The sequence below is a fragment of the Bos javanicus genome, chromosome 4 (assembly GCF_032452875.1).
Source record: "Bos javanicus breed banteng chromosome 4, ARS-OSU_banteng_1.0, whole genome shotgun sequence".
Classification (NCBI taxonomy): domain Eukaryota; kingdom Metazoa; phylum Chordata; class Mammalia; order Artiodactyla; family Bovidae; genus Bos; species Bos javanicus.
The window spans coordinates 49896787-49912065 of record NC_083871.1 but is presented as its reverse complement, the minus strand read 5'-3'; the positions used below and the strand labels follow the sequence as shown (position 1 = coordinate 49912065).

General features: G+C 41.1%; 1 protein-coding gene across 2 annotated transcripts in view; it reads left to right on the top strand.

Moving 5' to 3' along the window:
* The window catches only part of NRCAM (neuronal cell adhesion molecule), a 319780-nt gene that overhangs the window by 203779 nt on the left and 100722 nt on the right, over positions 1 to 15279 (top strand). The gene's annotated exons all lie outside the window — the stretch shown is intronic.

The following is a 15279-nucleotide window of genomic DNA, read 5'->3' as shown; positions in this document are numbered from 1 at the left end:
TGCTGAAGGCAGGAAGTGAGGGATCCCTTATGAGAGACAGGATGAGGCTGCTGTCCAGGTGCCCCTGTGCAGAGCTCTCCAGGCCTGAAGAAAAAGAAGACTCAAACAGCTAGGGCTGAAATCCAAGGAGGCATTGAGAGAGTTTCAGAGCCATGCAGAAGAGGGGTGAATACACCAGCTCTCACAAGAATGTCTTTTTTGTCTTTCTGTCTAGAAAGAAGGGGATGAAATAAATCAACAAACAAGCCAGCCTGCCTACCCTTTGACCTTTCAAGTCTATGATTCTCAAAGATAAAAATTACTGAAAATGCCTTGATTAATAAAATGTGAATGGACACAGCAAGTCAGAACAATGGCATTTATTCTCCCGAAGGCAGCTGCCGTATGTAGACAAAATATGAAGCAAAATAGAGCTATAGTCAGACCCAGCTATAGCTTAGAGAACAGAAGACCCAGCGTAGGCCATTGTGATCAACACAGAAAACAGAGCTCTGAGGAAAAGCTGGTGAGAAGCCAGGTTTATTGATCCTTGGTGCCATGACCATTACTTGGGTCTTAAGTGGTTTGTATAGTGATTTAGGAAATCTTATTCAAGGTGAAATGTGAAAAGGGATGCCGGGATGGTTTTATTAGTCCGGGATTTAGAAGCAAAGAAACAACACAGAGAGTCTTTCAAAGGAGACTTGGCACCAGGCAAAATTATAAAAAGGGTCAGGTTAGTTTTCAGCCCTTCTCTGCCCACCAGTCCCCTGAACACTCCCACGCCCACTTCCCCCACATGGCATTCACCCTTTGGGAACCTTATATCCCCATTGGACTCTCAGATGCCTCTCAACTGCTGTCAACTGGTCAGTTTGTAATTGATGCTTACCATGGACCAAGAACCTTGCCAAGAGTCGAGTTTGAGACTCAGTGTTGTAAATCTTCCCCTGCTGTCATCCTCTGCTGCCCAGTTCCCACCCCCGATGGCTAGATCATTTGAAAGATTAACTTATACACACCAGGCCAGACATCTTTCATGCTGCCTTTCACAGTCTCATGGCTTCTCCATCTCCCATTCCAGTTCTGCATGAATTTTGGGCAACTTGGCACCGGCCCACGTCTCATCTCCTATCAAAGGCTCCTGTGTTGACACCACTACAAGGTGTCCATGCCTAGGAATGGGTTGCATTACAGAAACAAATGTAATCCCACAAAAGAACAAGAAAGAGAGGAGGGAAGCCAGGGACAGAGCCTAAGAGCTGGAGATAGCAGCTGATCTGGGAATACACACATGAGAAGAAACGAGAGGTCAGGAGTCAAGCAAGTCAGGAACTGGATTAAGAAGGATTGGGAGAAGATTGCATATTAAAAAGCAGAGACATTACTTTGCCAACAAAGGTCTGTCTAGTCAAAGCTATGGTTTTTCCAGTATTCCACGTATGGACGTGAGAGTTGGACTATAAAGAAAGCTGAGCACCAAAGAATTGATGCTTTTGAACTGTGGTGTTGGAGAGAACTCTTGAGAGTTCTTAGACTGCAAGGAGATCAAGCCAGTCAATCCTAAAGGAAATCAGTCCTGAATATTCATTGGAAGGACTGATGCTGAAGTTGAAGCTCCAATACTTTGGCCACCTGATGCAAAGAACTGACTTACTGGAAAAGACCCTGATGCTGGGAAAGATTGAAGGCAAGAGGAGAAGGGGACGACAGAGGATGAGATGGTTGGATGGCATCACTGACTCGATGGACATGAGTTTGAGCAAGCTCCCAGAGTTGGTGGTGGACAGGGAATCCTGGCATGCTGCAGTCCATGGGGTCGCAAAGAGTTGGACACGACTGAGCGACTGAACTGAACTGACCGAGGAGAGGACTGAGAAATGGAAAAACCAAAACAAGGATATCAGGAGTTCCTTCCTTGTGGGTCTGGGGCCTCCAGGAATTAAATCCATTTAGCAAACTTACTTAACGAGGTGGTACTTCAGAAAGGTCACACCTCATAGAGAAAAACAATCGACAATCAAAACATGAAGCCATGATTTGAAAGAAAGTCTAACTAGAGCCTGTCTTCTTTACACTTTATCATTTTTACCTGGTCACTTGGTTTCTCCCTTGTTGTTTATCTATTTCTTATATAGTAGTTTTTATCTGCTAATGCCTAATTCCTAATTTGTCCCTCCACCTCTGGTGACCATAAATTTGTTTTCTATGTCTGTGAGTCTTATTTCTGTTTTGTTAATAAATTCATTTATACTTTTTTTTAGATTCCATACATATAAGCAATATCATATACATATATCTTCCCCTGTGTAGCTTACTTCATTTAGCATGATAAGTAGTAGTCCATTGTATATATGTGCAGCATCTTTATCCAGTCCTCTGCTGATAGACATTTGGGTTGTTTCCATGTCTTGGTTATTGTAAATGGTGCTGTTGTGAATATTGGGGTGCAAATATCTTTTCAAAGTAGAGTTTTCTCCAGATATATGCCCAGGAGTTACCACTCACTTGTGTGTGCCCCTTGGGGAGTTTGGGCTTTATTCATTTTAGAGAAGATTGTTCTTAATTGATGTTTAAACACAGGGAGAAAAGGTATTGAAAGGACTGGGCAGAAAAATAAAGAGTGGTCCATGGGACCTAGATTGGAAAGAAAGGAAACACAGATAAAAGAATTAGAGAGTGGGAGAAACAGGAGGCAAAAAACAAGGCTGCTGCTGCTGCTAAGTCGCTTCAGTTGTGTCTGGCTCTGTGTGACCCCATAGACGGCAGCCCACCAGGCTCCATGGTCCCCGGGCTTCTCCAGGCAAGAACACTGGAGTGGGTTGCCATTTCCTTCTCCAATGCGTGAAAGTGAAAAGTGAAAGTGAAGTCACTCAGTCATGTCCGACTCTTAGCGACCCCATGGACTTCAGCCTACCAGGCTCCTCCGTCCATGGGATTTTCCAGGCAAGAATACTGGAGTGGGGTGCCATTGCCTTCTCCGAAAACAAGGCTAGTGGGAACAATTAAGAGAAAGAATTGCAAGTGAGGACATTTTGGTCAGAGGGGATTGGTGCCATTTTGGTTGGCTTCCAGCCAAAGAACGACCAGGAGTATTTTCAGCCCTGGGTGGAATTTTTAGCCCAGGGTGTAAACTGGTGGAGAAAGCCTTTGACAGAGTTTCCATCCAGCACCCACACCACCTCCATCTCTAACAGGCAGAGGCCTAGGCTCCTCCTCTATATGAGAACACAGATTTCTCAGAAACTGAGTCAGAAAAGTTTTATTTTCTTACATCATAGGGAGATATGGTATGCTTATGAGGGTTATTGATTTGTAATTTCATTTCTGGTAATATCTTTCTCTGATAGGTATTAGGATAATGCTGTCTGAAATTCAGCTGGAAAGTATTTTTTCCTCTTCTATTTTCTGGAAAAAAGGTTGTATAATATAGGTGCTATATTTTGACTATATAAATAAAGGATGAAGATTGTTGCATTAAAATATTCATTTATAGTTTTGTTTAAAAGCAAAAGTTTTATTTTCTTAATCTCTATTCTGGGTGCCTTATTTCTGCTTTGTCGTTGTTTAGTCATTGAGTTGTGCCCAAATCTTTTGGGGCTACACAGACTGTAGCTCACCAGGCTCCTCTGTCCATGGTATTCTCCAGGCAAGAATATTTGAGGGGGTTGCCATTTCCTCCTCCAGGGGATTTTCCTGCCTGATGGATTGAATCCACATCTCCTGCACTGGCAGGCAGATTCTTTACCACTGAGCCATCCAGGAAGCCCTATTTTTGCTTCAAGAAAGAGAAATGAATAGCACTGATGTTTAAAAAGCCCTCATGAACCTCAACATGCTAAGTGACCTGAGGACAAGGGAACACTGTGGCAGGTACAAAAGAGGACATGTCTCAGCCCTCATCTGAGACTCTGGACCAAACAGATCCTTCCTGTCTGACTCAGGTCTTAAGATCTCATGTACCTTAAGTGACATGGAAGTTAATGTAAAACCAAAAGTAAGTTTGATCTGAAATCAAAGTTATGTAGCAGTGAATCTTAATATATCATAAAAAAATTACTTTGGTAAGTACTGAAAATTTTCCTGAACTCATGTTAACGAAAATGATTTGTAGATGGTGACAAAAATATTTTTTCATGAAAATGACAAGTGTATTTTATTTTCATTGGCATTATCTATTTTAGTTAAAATAGGTTTTTATCTCCACATTTCCCCTCTTAAAATTATTCCTTCAGTAATTCCATTAGACTTTCATAGACTAACATGTTGTTTTCCATTTCTTTCAGTATTGTTTTTTATTCAGAAATAAGTATATTTATATTCCACGTGTAAGTGAGGTCATATAACATTTGCCTTTTTGTCTGACTTAACTTCACTCAGTGTGATAGTCTCTAGGTCCATCCATATTGCTGCAGATGGCATCATTTCATTCTTTTTATGGCTGAATAATACTCGATTGGATATATGTACCATATCTTTATCCATTCTTCTGTCAGTGGACACTCTGTTGTTCCATGTCTTGGCTATTATGAATTGTGCTGCTATGAACATTGGGGTGCATGTATCTTTTCAAATTTGAGTTTTTTCTGGATACATGCCCAGGATTGGGATTGCTGGATCATATGGTAACTCTATTTTCAGTTTGTTGAAGAACCTCTGTACTGTTTTCCATAGTAGCTGCCCCAGTTTATATTCCTACGAACAGTGTAGGAGAATTTTCTTTTCTCCTTCTCCTCTTACCCTCTTCATTATTCATTATTTGTAGACTTTTTGATGATGACCAGTGTGACAAAAGCAACAAGGATTTACTGTATAGCACAGGGAACTATATTCAGCATCTTGTAATAACCTATAATGGAAAAGAATATGAGAAAGAATGTGTGTGTGTGTGTATATATATGTGAATCACTGATGTATTCCTGAAGCTAACACAATATTGTAAATCAACTATAATACAATTAAAATAATAGGATTATATACTCTCTGGTAGTTGTCAAAATAAAACTCTAAGGTGATAATTTAAAAAATATAGATATATTTAACTCTTACTGGGGCAAGAATGAGTATAATGTGAGAGCACCTAGCAGGGAAAGCAAAGGTGTGAGTGTACCCTCTGAAGTGTGTCCAGATTTGCAAAACACAGGATAGTCAGGTTTATTTTTCTTTTCTATGACTTTATTGCAGTGTACTTTACATGCCACAGAATTTACCCATTCTAAGTGTAGTTTTGGAGAAGGCAATGGCACCCCACTCCAGTACTCTTGCCTGGAAAATCCCATGGACAGAGGAGCCTGGTAGGTTGCAGACCATGGGGTCTCGAAGAGTCGGACACGACTGAGCGACTTCACTTTCACTTTTCACTTTCATGCATTGGAGAAGGAAATGGCAACCCACTCCAGTGTTCTTGCCTGGAGAATCCCAGGAACGGGGGAGCCTGGTGGGCTGCCGTCTATGGGGTCGCACAGAGTCGGACACGACTCAAGCGACTTAGCAGCAGCAGCAGCAAGTATAGTTTGATGAGTTTTAGTAACTTTATACCATTGTGCAAGCTTCATCCAAATCTAGTTTTAGATTATCCATCATCCCCTAAAAATCCCTTCCTGCCTCCAGCCCCAGGCAGCCATTAATCTAGTTCTGGTTTTATAGTTTTATCAGATAATTGAAATCTTTTGCATCTGGTTTCTTTCACTTAGTGTAGTCTTGAGGTTTTGTTGCTCATATCAGTGGCTCATCCTCTGTTACTGCCGGGTAGTTTTCCATTAATGAATACACCTTATTTTGTTTATCTTTTCACAATTGATGGGACATTTAGATTGTTTCCGAGTTTTTATTATTATAAAAAATGCTGGTATGTCCCTTTACATTCAAGTTTATATATATATATATGTAATATATATATATATATATATATATATGTTTTTATTACTCTTAAGTAATGAAACTTTGTAAGCAACAGTTAGAACTGGACATGGACCAACAGACTGGTTCCAAATCGGGAAACGAGTATGTCAAGGTTGTATATTGTCACCCTGCTTATTTAACTTATATGCAGAGCATATCATGCAAAATGCCGGGTTGAAGCCAGGAGAAATATCAATAACCTCAGATATGCAGATGATGCCACCCTTATGGCAGAAAGTGAAGAAGAACTAAAGAGCCTCTTGATGAAAGTGAAAGAGGAGAGTGAAAAAGTTGGCTTAAAACTCAACATTCAGAAAACTAAGATTATGGCCTCTGGTCCCATCACTTCATGGCAAACAGATGGGGAAACAATGAAAACAATGAGAAACTTTATTTTCTTGGGCTCCAAAATCACTGCAGATGGTGACTACAGCGATGAAATTAAAAGACACTTGCTCCTTGGAAGAAAAGCTATGACCAACCTAGACAGCATATTAAAAAGCAGAGACATTTCTTTGCCAACAAAGGTCTGTCTAGTCAAAGCTATGGTTTTTCCAGTAGTCATGTATGGATGTGAGACTTGGACTATAAAGAAAGCTGAGTGCCAAAGAATTGATGCTTTTGAACTGTGTGTTGGAGAAGACTTTTGAGAGTTCCTTAGACAGCAAGGAGATCCAACCAGTCCATCCTAAAGGAAATCAGTCCTGAATATTCATTGGAAGGACTGATGCTGAAGCTGAAACCCCAGTACTTTGGCTACCTGATGGGACGAACTGACTCACTGGAAAAGACCCTGATGCTGGGAAAGATTGAAGGCGGGAGGAGAAGGTGATGACAGAGGATGAGATGGTTGGATGGCATCACTGACTCGATGGACATGAGTTTGAGTAAGCTCCAGAAGTTGGTGATGGACAGGGAAGCCTGGCGTGCTGCAGTCCATGGGGTCACAAAGAGTCAGACACGACTGAACTGACTCTTAAGTAAATACCTAATTGCTGGGTTTATAATAAATGTGTTTTAAGTTTTAAGAGTTTGCCAGATTACCGTAAAGCCCGAGACTGTGAACCATGTGGTGAAGCCATCTGGGCACCCTTACCCTCCGCCTGGGTGCCCCTTCCCAATTTAATCTCTTGCTTTGTATGCCAAAAAAAAAAGAGAAAGAAACGAGAGAGAGAGATTGGCAAATTATCTTCCAAAGTGGCTACCTTTTTACCATCTCACAGCAACGAAGTGAGACAGTAAGCATTCTCCCCATGCTTACCAACACTTGATACGATCCATCTTTTTGAAAACAGGTATTCAAATGGGTGTGGTGGTATCTCTTTTGGTTTAATTTATCTAATGATAAGTTATATGAGCATCTTTTCATGTGTTTGTTGGCCGTTTGTATATTTTCTTTGGAAAAGTATCTGTCTAAACCTTTGCCCAATATTTTTTTTTTACTGTTTGTCTTACTTTTGAGTTGAAGAGTTTTCTTTTTATATGTTGTGGATACAAGTTCTCTACTAGCTTTATGATTTATAAATATTCTTCTCATAATCTGTGGCTTAGTTTTGTATTTCCTTATTTATGTGTTTTGGAGCAGAAATGTTTTTCATTTTGATAATGTTCAAGTTATCATTTGTTTCCTTTTATGGTTATGCTTTTAGTATCAGATCTAAAAAATCGAATCCAAGGTCACAAAGCTATTCTCTTACTTGATTAAAATTATTGAATTTCATTCCTTTTAAAATGATCGAGAATGATCTGGATGCCACAACAATGCCTTAGCCATCTGTTTTTTTAGTTTTCTGCTTTAGTGGTTGTGCTAATGATAGGAATCCAGAGACCAGGTATACTGTTGTCTTTTAAGTAATTATAACTTGGCCCCAGAAGCCTTATATTTTCCATTCTGCTGAGCACTGTTCCCAAAAAGTTCCTTCCTGCCTGTTTTCCATCCATTTCCTTTGACCACCCCAGCCCCAAGCAGCCATTGATCTGGACATAATTGAGTCTCAGATTATTGAGTTAAATTTAATTGAATAGTTCAAATTTTCCTGCACATTTTATTCTTTGCATGAGAAGATGGCACTCTTTTTTAAAAAATTTGTTTGCTTGAATTTATTTTCCTGGCAGTGTTGTGCTGGTTTCTGGTATACAGCAGAGTGATTCAGTTATGTATTATTGTGCCACTCATGTCAGGTGTATTCTTAATTTTGTAGCCTCGCAAATTAAAATGTTAAGCATCTGATGTAGAGACTACTACATTTACTTCCTTCTCTTGAGAAAAATATACTCATAAACCTTGGTTTTGTACTCTTGCAAAGGCCTAGAACACTTTTTAAAAAAATTCTTGAAGGAGACAAAAACCTAAGCTTTGAAAGCCTTCCCAAGATAGGCTAATTGGATATACATGAGGTGCTGACCCTGGCCTAGTGAGTTTTGGCAAAGGGGTGCCCCCAGTGCTTATCAACTTAAACCTGAGCCCACTGACCTGGCAGGCAGAGAGAGGACCTTTAACAGTTTCCTCTGCCTGTGACTGGGCAGCCCCAAGACTCACAGCCAGTACCCAGTGAAAGCCGTATCCAGTTGTTCTTTTGTGCTCTGGAATGTCTCTGGGGTCCCTTGGTCTCCAACCTTATTCTCGGTGGACTCCCTTGGTCTCCTCTGTCTTACCTGATTTACCTGATTACTCCCTTGGTCTCCTCTCTCTTACCTGATTTACCCAGGGTTTTCATCCTAGACTCTAACAACTGCTCTGCCAGCCTTTTGAATTGTTCTCCAAAAGATGTTCCTTCTTGTAATGCTCAGCTTGGCTCCACTGGATGCAGAGATCCAGAAACCACTGTCCAGCGTCAGCCGAGAGCCCCAAGCCTTCTCTCTGAGAAAGCACTGGACACTGATGTGCCTTAGCTGCTTCCATCCTTCTGCCCTTTGTGTGAGAGTGCTCTTTTCTCCATTCCCACCTTGCCTACTTTTATCAGAGCCAGTAACCAGCAGCCTTGTGGAATCTGATGCTTTGCTCTCTTTTTCCATTGTCTGATCTTATTTGTTTTTCCCTTCTGGTGTAGCATCTCAGTGGTTTTACTGTGTTGCTGTGTGCTCAGGCCAGAGAAGGCAATGGCACCCCACTCCAGTACTCTTGCCTGGAAAATCCCATGGACCGAGGAGCCTGGTGGGCTACAGTCCATGGGGTCGTTAAGTCAGACACGACTGAGCGACTTCACTTTCACTTTTCACTTTCATGCATTGGAGAAGGAAATGGCAACCCACTCCAGTGTTCTTGCCTGGAGAATCCCAGGGACGGGGGAGCCTGGTGGGCTGCCGTCTATGGGGTTGCACAGAGTCGGACACGACTCAAGCGACTTAGCAGCAGCAGCAGCAGTGTGCTCAGGCACTTCAGTTGTGTCTGATTCTTGGCAACCCTATGAACTGTAACCTGCCAGTCACCTCTGTCCATGGGATTCTCTAGGCAAGAATCCTGGAATGGGTTGCCATGCCCTTCTCCAGGAGATCTTTCTGACCCAGGGATCAAACCCACGTTTTCTGCATTGCAGGCATATTCTTTACCCACTGAGCCACTAGGGAAGCCCAATTTGGTGGGCTTTTTATTAGATTCTGCTTTATATCATAGCAGGTGTAGCTCTCAGAATTCAGAGTAGGGCTAGAAGAGACCTTAGAGGTATTCAAAGCATGAGCCTTTATAGAGGGACTTCTATATAAATGTTTTCCTTGAAATAGTTATGATTCCTTTCATGTGCTTAAGAAATTATTTTTCATAGGTATTTTTTTTTTGCCCAACTGCTTTGTGAATTACCACAATTTCCACATTTAAAAAAGTGATAATAATCATAGTATAACTTGGAAATTTCTGACATCTGCATCATTTCTTCTTTCATTTTTTTTTTTGTCTTCATCCTCCTATTTCACTTTTCCACTTACTTCCCAACTCTCTTTCCAGAAAGATTACAAATATTAATTTCTAGGAACTCAGTTTACTCATAAAATTTTTTTTTCATGATTTACTCACCTGAGGAGATGCAAAGAGGCTGTAATTCTAGGTTTAATGTTCCTACTAACCAACTTTGATGAAAACCAGAGACTTTTCTCTCCTGATTTTTCCAGGAAGCTGGAAACTTAGACCAAGAATGCTTTCCTCTTAATGATGCTTCTGACTTGCTCTTTGAGTTGGTATTTCTTCCACACCATAGCAGTGAAATTCCGTATTCCTTCTGTGGAGTCCATTTAAGTAGTGATAGTAATAGAATATGATCTTTTTATAGAAAAGGTGGTTTCTGAGAAGGCATACACAACAAATTATTCTAGAGCTTTGACTCTTGGCTTGATTGAATCTCACATTGCAGAGAACAATGTTTCTAACACTCATATTTCTGTGTGCTTTGCTTCTATGGACTCCTGAGGAGCCCATAATTTAACTTCCTAGAGACTGAATTCTATTCTAAATGCTCAGAAGGAAGATGCTCTTTGAAGTAAATCTGACAAATTCTCTTGGAAGCCTATGATCATTTGCTGATCATTTTTATAAATGCAGATTTTCACATAGGCTGTTTAAAAGAAAATTAAATGCATCAGGAATTAAATATGAATTACTCCCCTGTTTTGTGGGTAAATTCTTTGTAGTAGAAAATGTATATTAGCAAGTGACTGAAATGTGTTCTTTGTATGAAATAGCCTCTAGCTGGAATGAAGGATTTCCAGCTTATGATAATACACCTTCCCCAGCACCGATAACAAGCGGAAAACACAATTCTTCATGTCATGTCAGACTCCATTTCTCATTTTCACGGTCTCATTGTGATTACACAGAGCTTGGATACCTTGGCAAAATGCATTTGGAAATGTAACTGTGAAGATTATAGTCATCTGTGACAAGGCAGGAGGGACAGCCTTGGATGTGATTACTCTGGGTCTTCTGACTGCTCACCCCCATGCCCAGGCCCATGTTTGGGGAAACCCAATAGACAGGAAAGAATGATTCAGAAATGCAGCTGGACGGAAGGCAGAGGAGGTGGCTGCAGCCAACAAGCACCCACACAGCCCTTGCTCAACACCAAAATCCTGCCCCCTGGCTGATCACTGAGAGCAAACAATAGAACAGTGTAGCATGTCACTTCTGAAACCCTTTCCAGAAAGGGACCTTCAGAATTTACTGTGAACTGAGCATGCTGTCTGTGGCAATGATAGCAGTGCCCTATAGATATTTGTAGGCACTAGACATTTCCCAGAATCCCTTGTGGTTAGTGTCATTGACTTCTTCTGGTCCATGGGTTAGGAGCAAAAACTGTCAGCATCACCTCTGGGTAGGGGCGGTTAAGAGCAGGAGAGCACGGGGAATCTGAAAGTCATATGTGGAGATGGCAGCCTCAGGGAATGGTGGAGCCTCTGTCAGCCTAGAGCCTCTGTGCCACCCACACTGGACACGGGCAGGACTCAGGTCTAAAGGGTACTGTGCTAAGCACTGAGACCTCTGAGTTAATTTCTCACAGTGCTTTAGGCTAATTCTCTCTCCAGCTCTTTCTTCTCCCCAAACCCTGACTCCAGGCTATTAGGAGAAGAAAGCACTGAGATTTTGACCCCTGCTTTGCATCCTCAGTGGCTCATACCATTTAACAACAAGAGCAGTTTGTAAATCCTTCCTTCTTATCTTTGAAATACGACATAAGTTTTTAAAAAGTGGCAAGTCTGCCAGGCCTTCCAAAATGCTATTATCTACTATTAAATGGCTGCCATGTTGCCATATGTTGTTTACTTGACAAACAGATAAGAATACTAATATCCTGCAGGGCCTTTTCTGCTGAAAGTTTTAATAAACTGTTTCTGATCCTTACATCTTTTCAGTGATATTTATAGAAATCTCTGTTTACAAGAAGATAAATAGAGCCAGAACTTGTTTCAGTGACTCGACAAATGTTTCTGAATATATTACTATCAAGGCCCGTATTTCAGATTTAATTTTCCAGTTCTCAGACTTCACCCTTAGAGCTATTCCCTACTTTCCATGTTTAAAAATTGGAACTTTGTTAGCCATCTGTATGTCTTCTTTGGAGAAATGTCTATTTAGATCTTTGCCCATTTTTTGATTGGGTCATTTATTTTCTGGAGTTGAGCTGTAGGAGTTGCTTGTATATTTTTGAGATTAGTTGTTTGTCGGTTGCTTCATTTGCTATTATTTTCTCCCATTCTGAAGGCTGTCTTTTCACCTTGCTAATAGTTTCCTTTGATGTGCAGAAGCTTTTAAGTTTAATTAGGTCCCATTTGTTTATTTTTGCTTTTATTTCCAATATTCTGGGAGGTGGGTCATAGAGGATCCTGCTGTGATGTATGTCAGAGAGTGTTTTGCCTATGTTCTCCTCTAGGAGTTTTATAGTTTCTGGTCTTACGTTGAGATCTTTAATCCATTTTGAGTTTATTTTTGTATATGGTGTTAGAAAGTGTTCTAGTTTCATTCTTTTACAAGTGGTTGACCAGATACATACAGATGGCTAACAAACACATGAAAAGATGCTCAACATCACTCATTATCAGAGAAATGCAAATCAAAACCACTATGAGGTACCATTTCACACCAGTCAGAATGGCTGCGATCCAAAAGTCTACAAATAATAAATGCTGGAGAGGGTGTGGAGAAAAGGGAACCCTCTTACACTGTTGGTGGGAATGCAAACTAGTACAGCCACTATGGAGAACAGTGTGGAGATTCCTTAAAAAACTGGAAATAGAACTGCCTTATGATCCAGCAATCCCACTGCTGGGCATACACACTGAGGAAACCAGAAGGAAAGAGACACGTGTACCCCAATGTTCATCGCAGCACTGTTTATAATAGCCAGGACATGGAAGCAACCTAGATGTCCATCAGCAGATGAATGGATAAGAAAGCAGTGGTACATATACACAATGGAGTATTACTCAGCCATTAAAAAGAATACATTTGAATCAGTTCTAATGAGGTGGATGAAACTGGAGCCTATTATACAGAGTGAAGTAAGCCAGAAGGAAAAACACCAATACAGTATACTAACGCATATATATGGAATTTAGAAAGATGGTAACGATAACCCTGTATACGAGACAGCAAAAGAGACACTGATGTATAGAACAGTCTTATGGACTCTGTGGGAGAGGGAGAGGGTGGGAAGATTTGGGAGAATGGCATTGAAACATGTGAAATGTCATGTATGAAACGAGATGCCAGTCCAGGTTCAATGCACGATGCTGGATGCTTGGGGCTGGTGCACTGGGACGACCCAGAGGGATGGTATGGGGAGGGAGGAGGGAGGAGGGTTCAGGATGGGGAACACATGTATACCTGTGGTGGATTCATTTTGATATTTGGCAAAACTAATACAATTATGTAAGGTTTAAAAATAAAATAAAATTAATTAAAAAAAAATTGGAACTTTGTTTCTGTTTTATAATCTGAAGAAAATCACCTAGGAAGTGGACCGTGCTTTGAAGAAATAGACCTGTCTCTAAGGCCTGCCTTTTTTCTTTTCCTCCCCCTTTTCTTTGATACCCTGTTTAGTAGGAGTATAAGTAGATCCAAGTAGAAGCCAAGATAGAACACTAGCAGATTCTGGTCTGATTCATGAAGATCAGAAGGTAAGAGAGGCAGACCTTCATGGAGCTCCCTCTCATCCTATTGTCTAGATTAATTTTTGCTTTTCTGCATTAGAAATAGATTGATAGAATACCTAAAATACTAAATCAGGCCTTGTTTTTGTTCAGTTGCTCAGTTGTGTCCGACTCTGTGACCCCATGAACTGTAGCGCACCAGACTCCTCTGTCTTTCACCCTCAGTTTGCCCAATTTCATGTCCATTGAGTCGGTGATACTATCCAACCACTTCATCCTCTGTCACTTCCTTCTCCTCTTGCCCTCAATTATTTTAGGGTAAAAAGTTTTCTTTGGAGTCCGTGGTAATTATTTTCTATTTATTGAGTACAAGTTTTGTATGAGAACTATAACAAGTCTGTACTCTTTGGCTGTACATACAAGGAAGTATATAGAGGAATTATATATTTTTCTAGTGTTCTATCTTGGCTTCTACTTGGATCTACTTATTCTCCTACTAAACAGGGAATCAAAGAAAAGAGGGAGGAAAAGAAAAAAGGTAGGCCTTAGAGACAGGTCTATTCCTTCAAAGCAAGGTCTACTTCCTAGGTGATTTTCTTCAGATTATAAAATTGGATAATAAAATTGGATAATTTTGGAGTCATCACCAGACTATTCATTTAGGATGCCTGTAGCTCCAGCCATGATATTGTAAGGAGATATGTGCATCGGAATCATCAAGCCTCTTAAATGGGTATATTAGCACCTTTCTGGTTGCAAGGAACAGTCAGTCTGAGTTTTATTATTTTGGGTATCTGTGGCTATGTAACAAATCACCCCCAAATTTTGTGACTTGAAACAGTTGATGATTTTTTTTTGTAATTCTGAGGCTCTGTTAACCTTCAGGTGATTGGCATCTGATTGTCCTGTCTCAGATGGTTCTTCTGTGGCATGTGGTTTATTCAGCTGCTTTCAGCTGGGAGCTCAGTGGAGCCCAGAAAGTCCAAGATGATCTTTTGTCTACGTAAGGTCTCTTTCCACTCTCTCCTCTCATCATCCATAGTCGAGCTAAGCTTCCCAGAAGGAGCATTACAAGAGGAAAGCCCCAGTGTGCAAGTGCTAATCATACCTCTCAATTTGCATAATCCTTGCTAAAATCTCATTGGCCAAAACATGTCCTGTGACCAAGCCCAGAGTCATTGTGGGAGGGGGCTACACAGAGGGATGGATGCTGGAGGGGTGCTTCCTGGGGGCCAGCGATGTAACAGTCTACCTACCACACTAATGAAGGCTTATTTTAGAATTAGCAGGATGGAAGAAAGATGGGAAGATCTTTCAGCCACAACCACTGTTCTGGCAAACCTCACAGAGAATTGGAACATTGTTCGGGGTGCCAAGAGTTTTAGAGACCCGGTGATCATAGTACAAATGGAGCAGGTCCTTTGTCATCGCCTGAGGTGTTCACCAATGCTACGGGCACTCAGTTGACCATTTCCACTGATTCTGTTACTGCCTACTGGCTTCATTCTGCTCAGGACACCTCATATCCCCTGCTGACTCACGGTTTCTCATGCTGCCTTGCCTCTGTGTCATCTTTGACCTTTGTTCCTTCTCCTAACTGTGACTTATTCTCCCTTTCTGCCTCATATTCACTCTCCCCATGAAAAAGGAATTTGCTGCCAATTGGTTGGTCACTCTCGAGCCCTCTAAAATCGCCAAGTCATCTCACAGGCACTAAGTGGCCTTTGGTCAGACACCCACGCCTGATTCTTCTAGCCTCGGTCAGGGTGGTGGGGTCAGTGCAGAAAGACAGACTGTGAGTAGGGCAGGCATTCAGAGGAAACA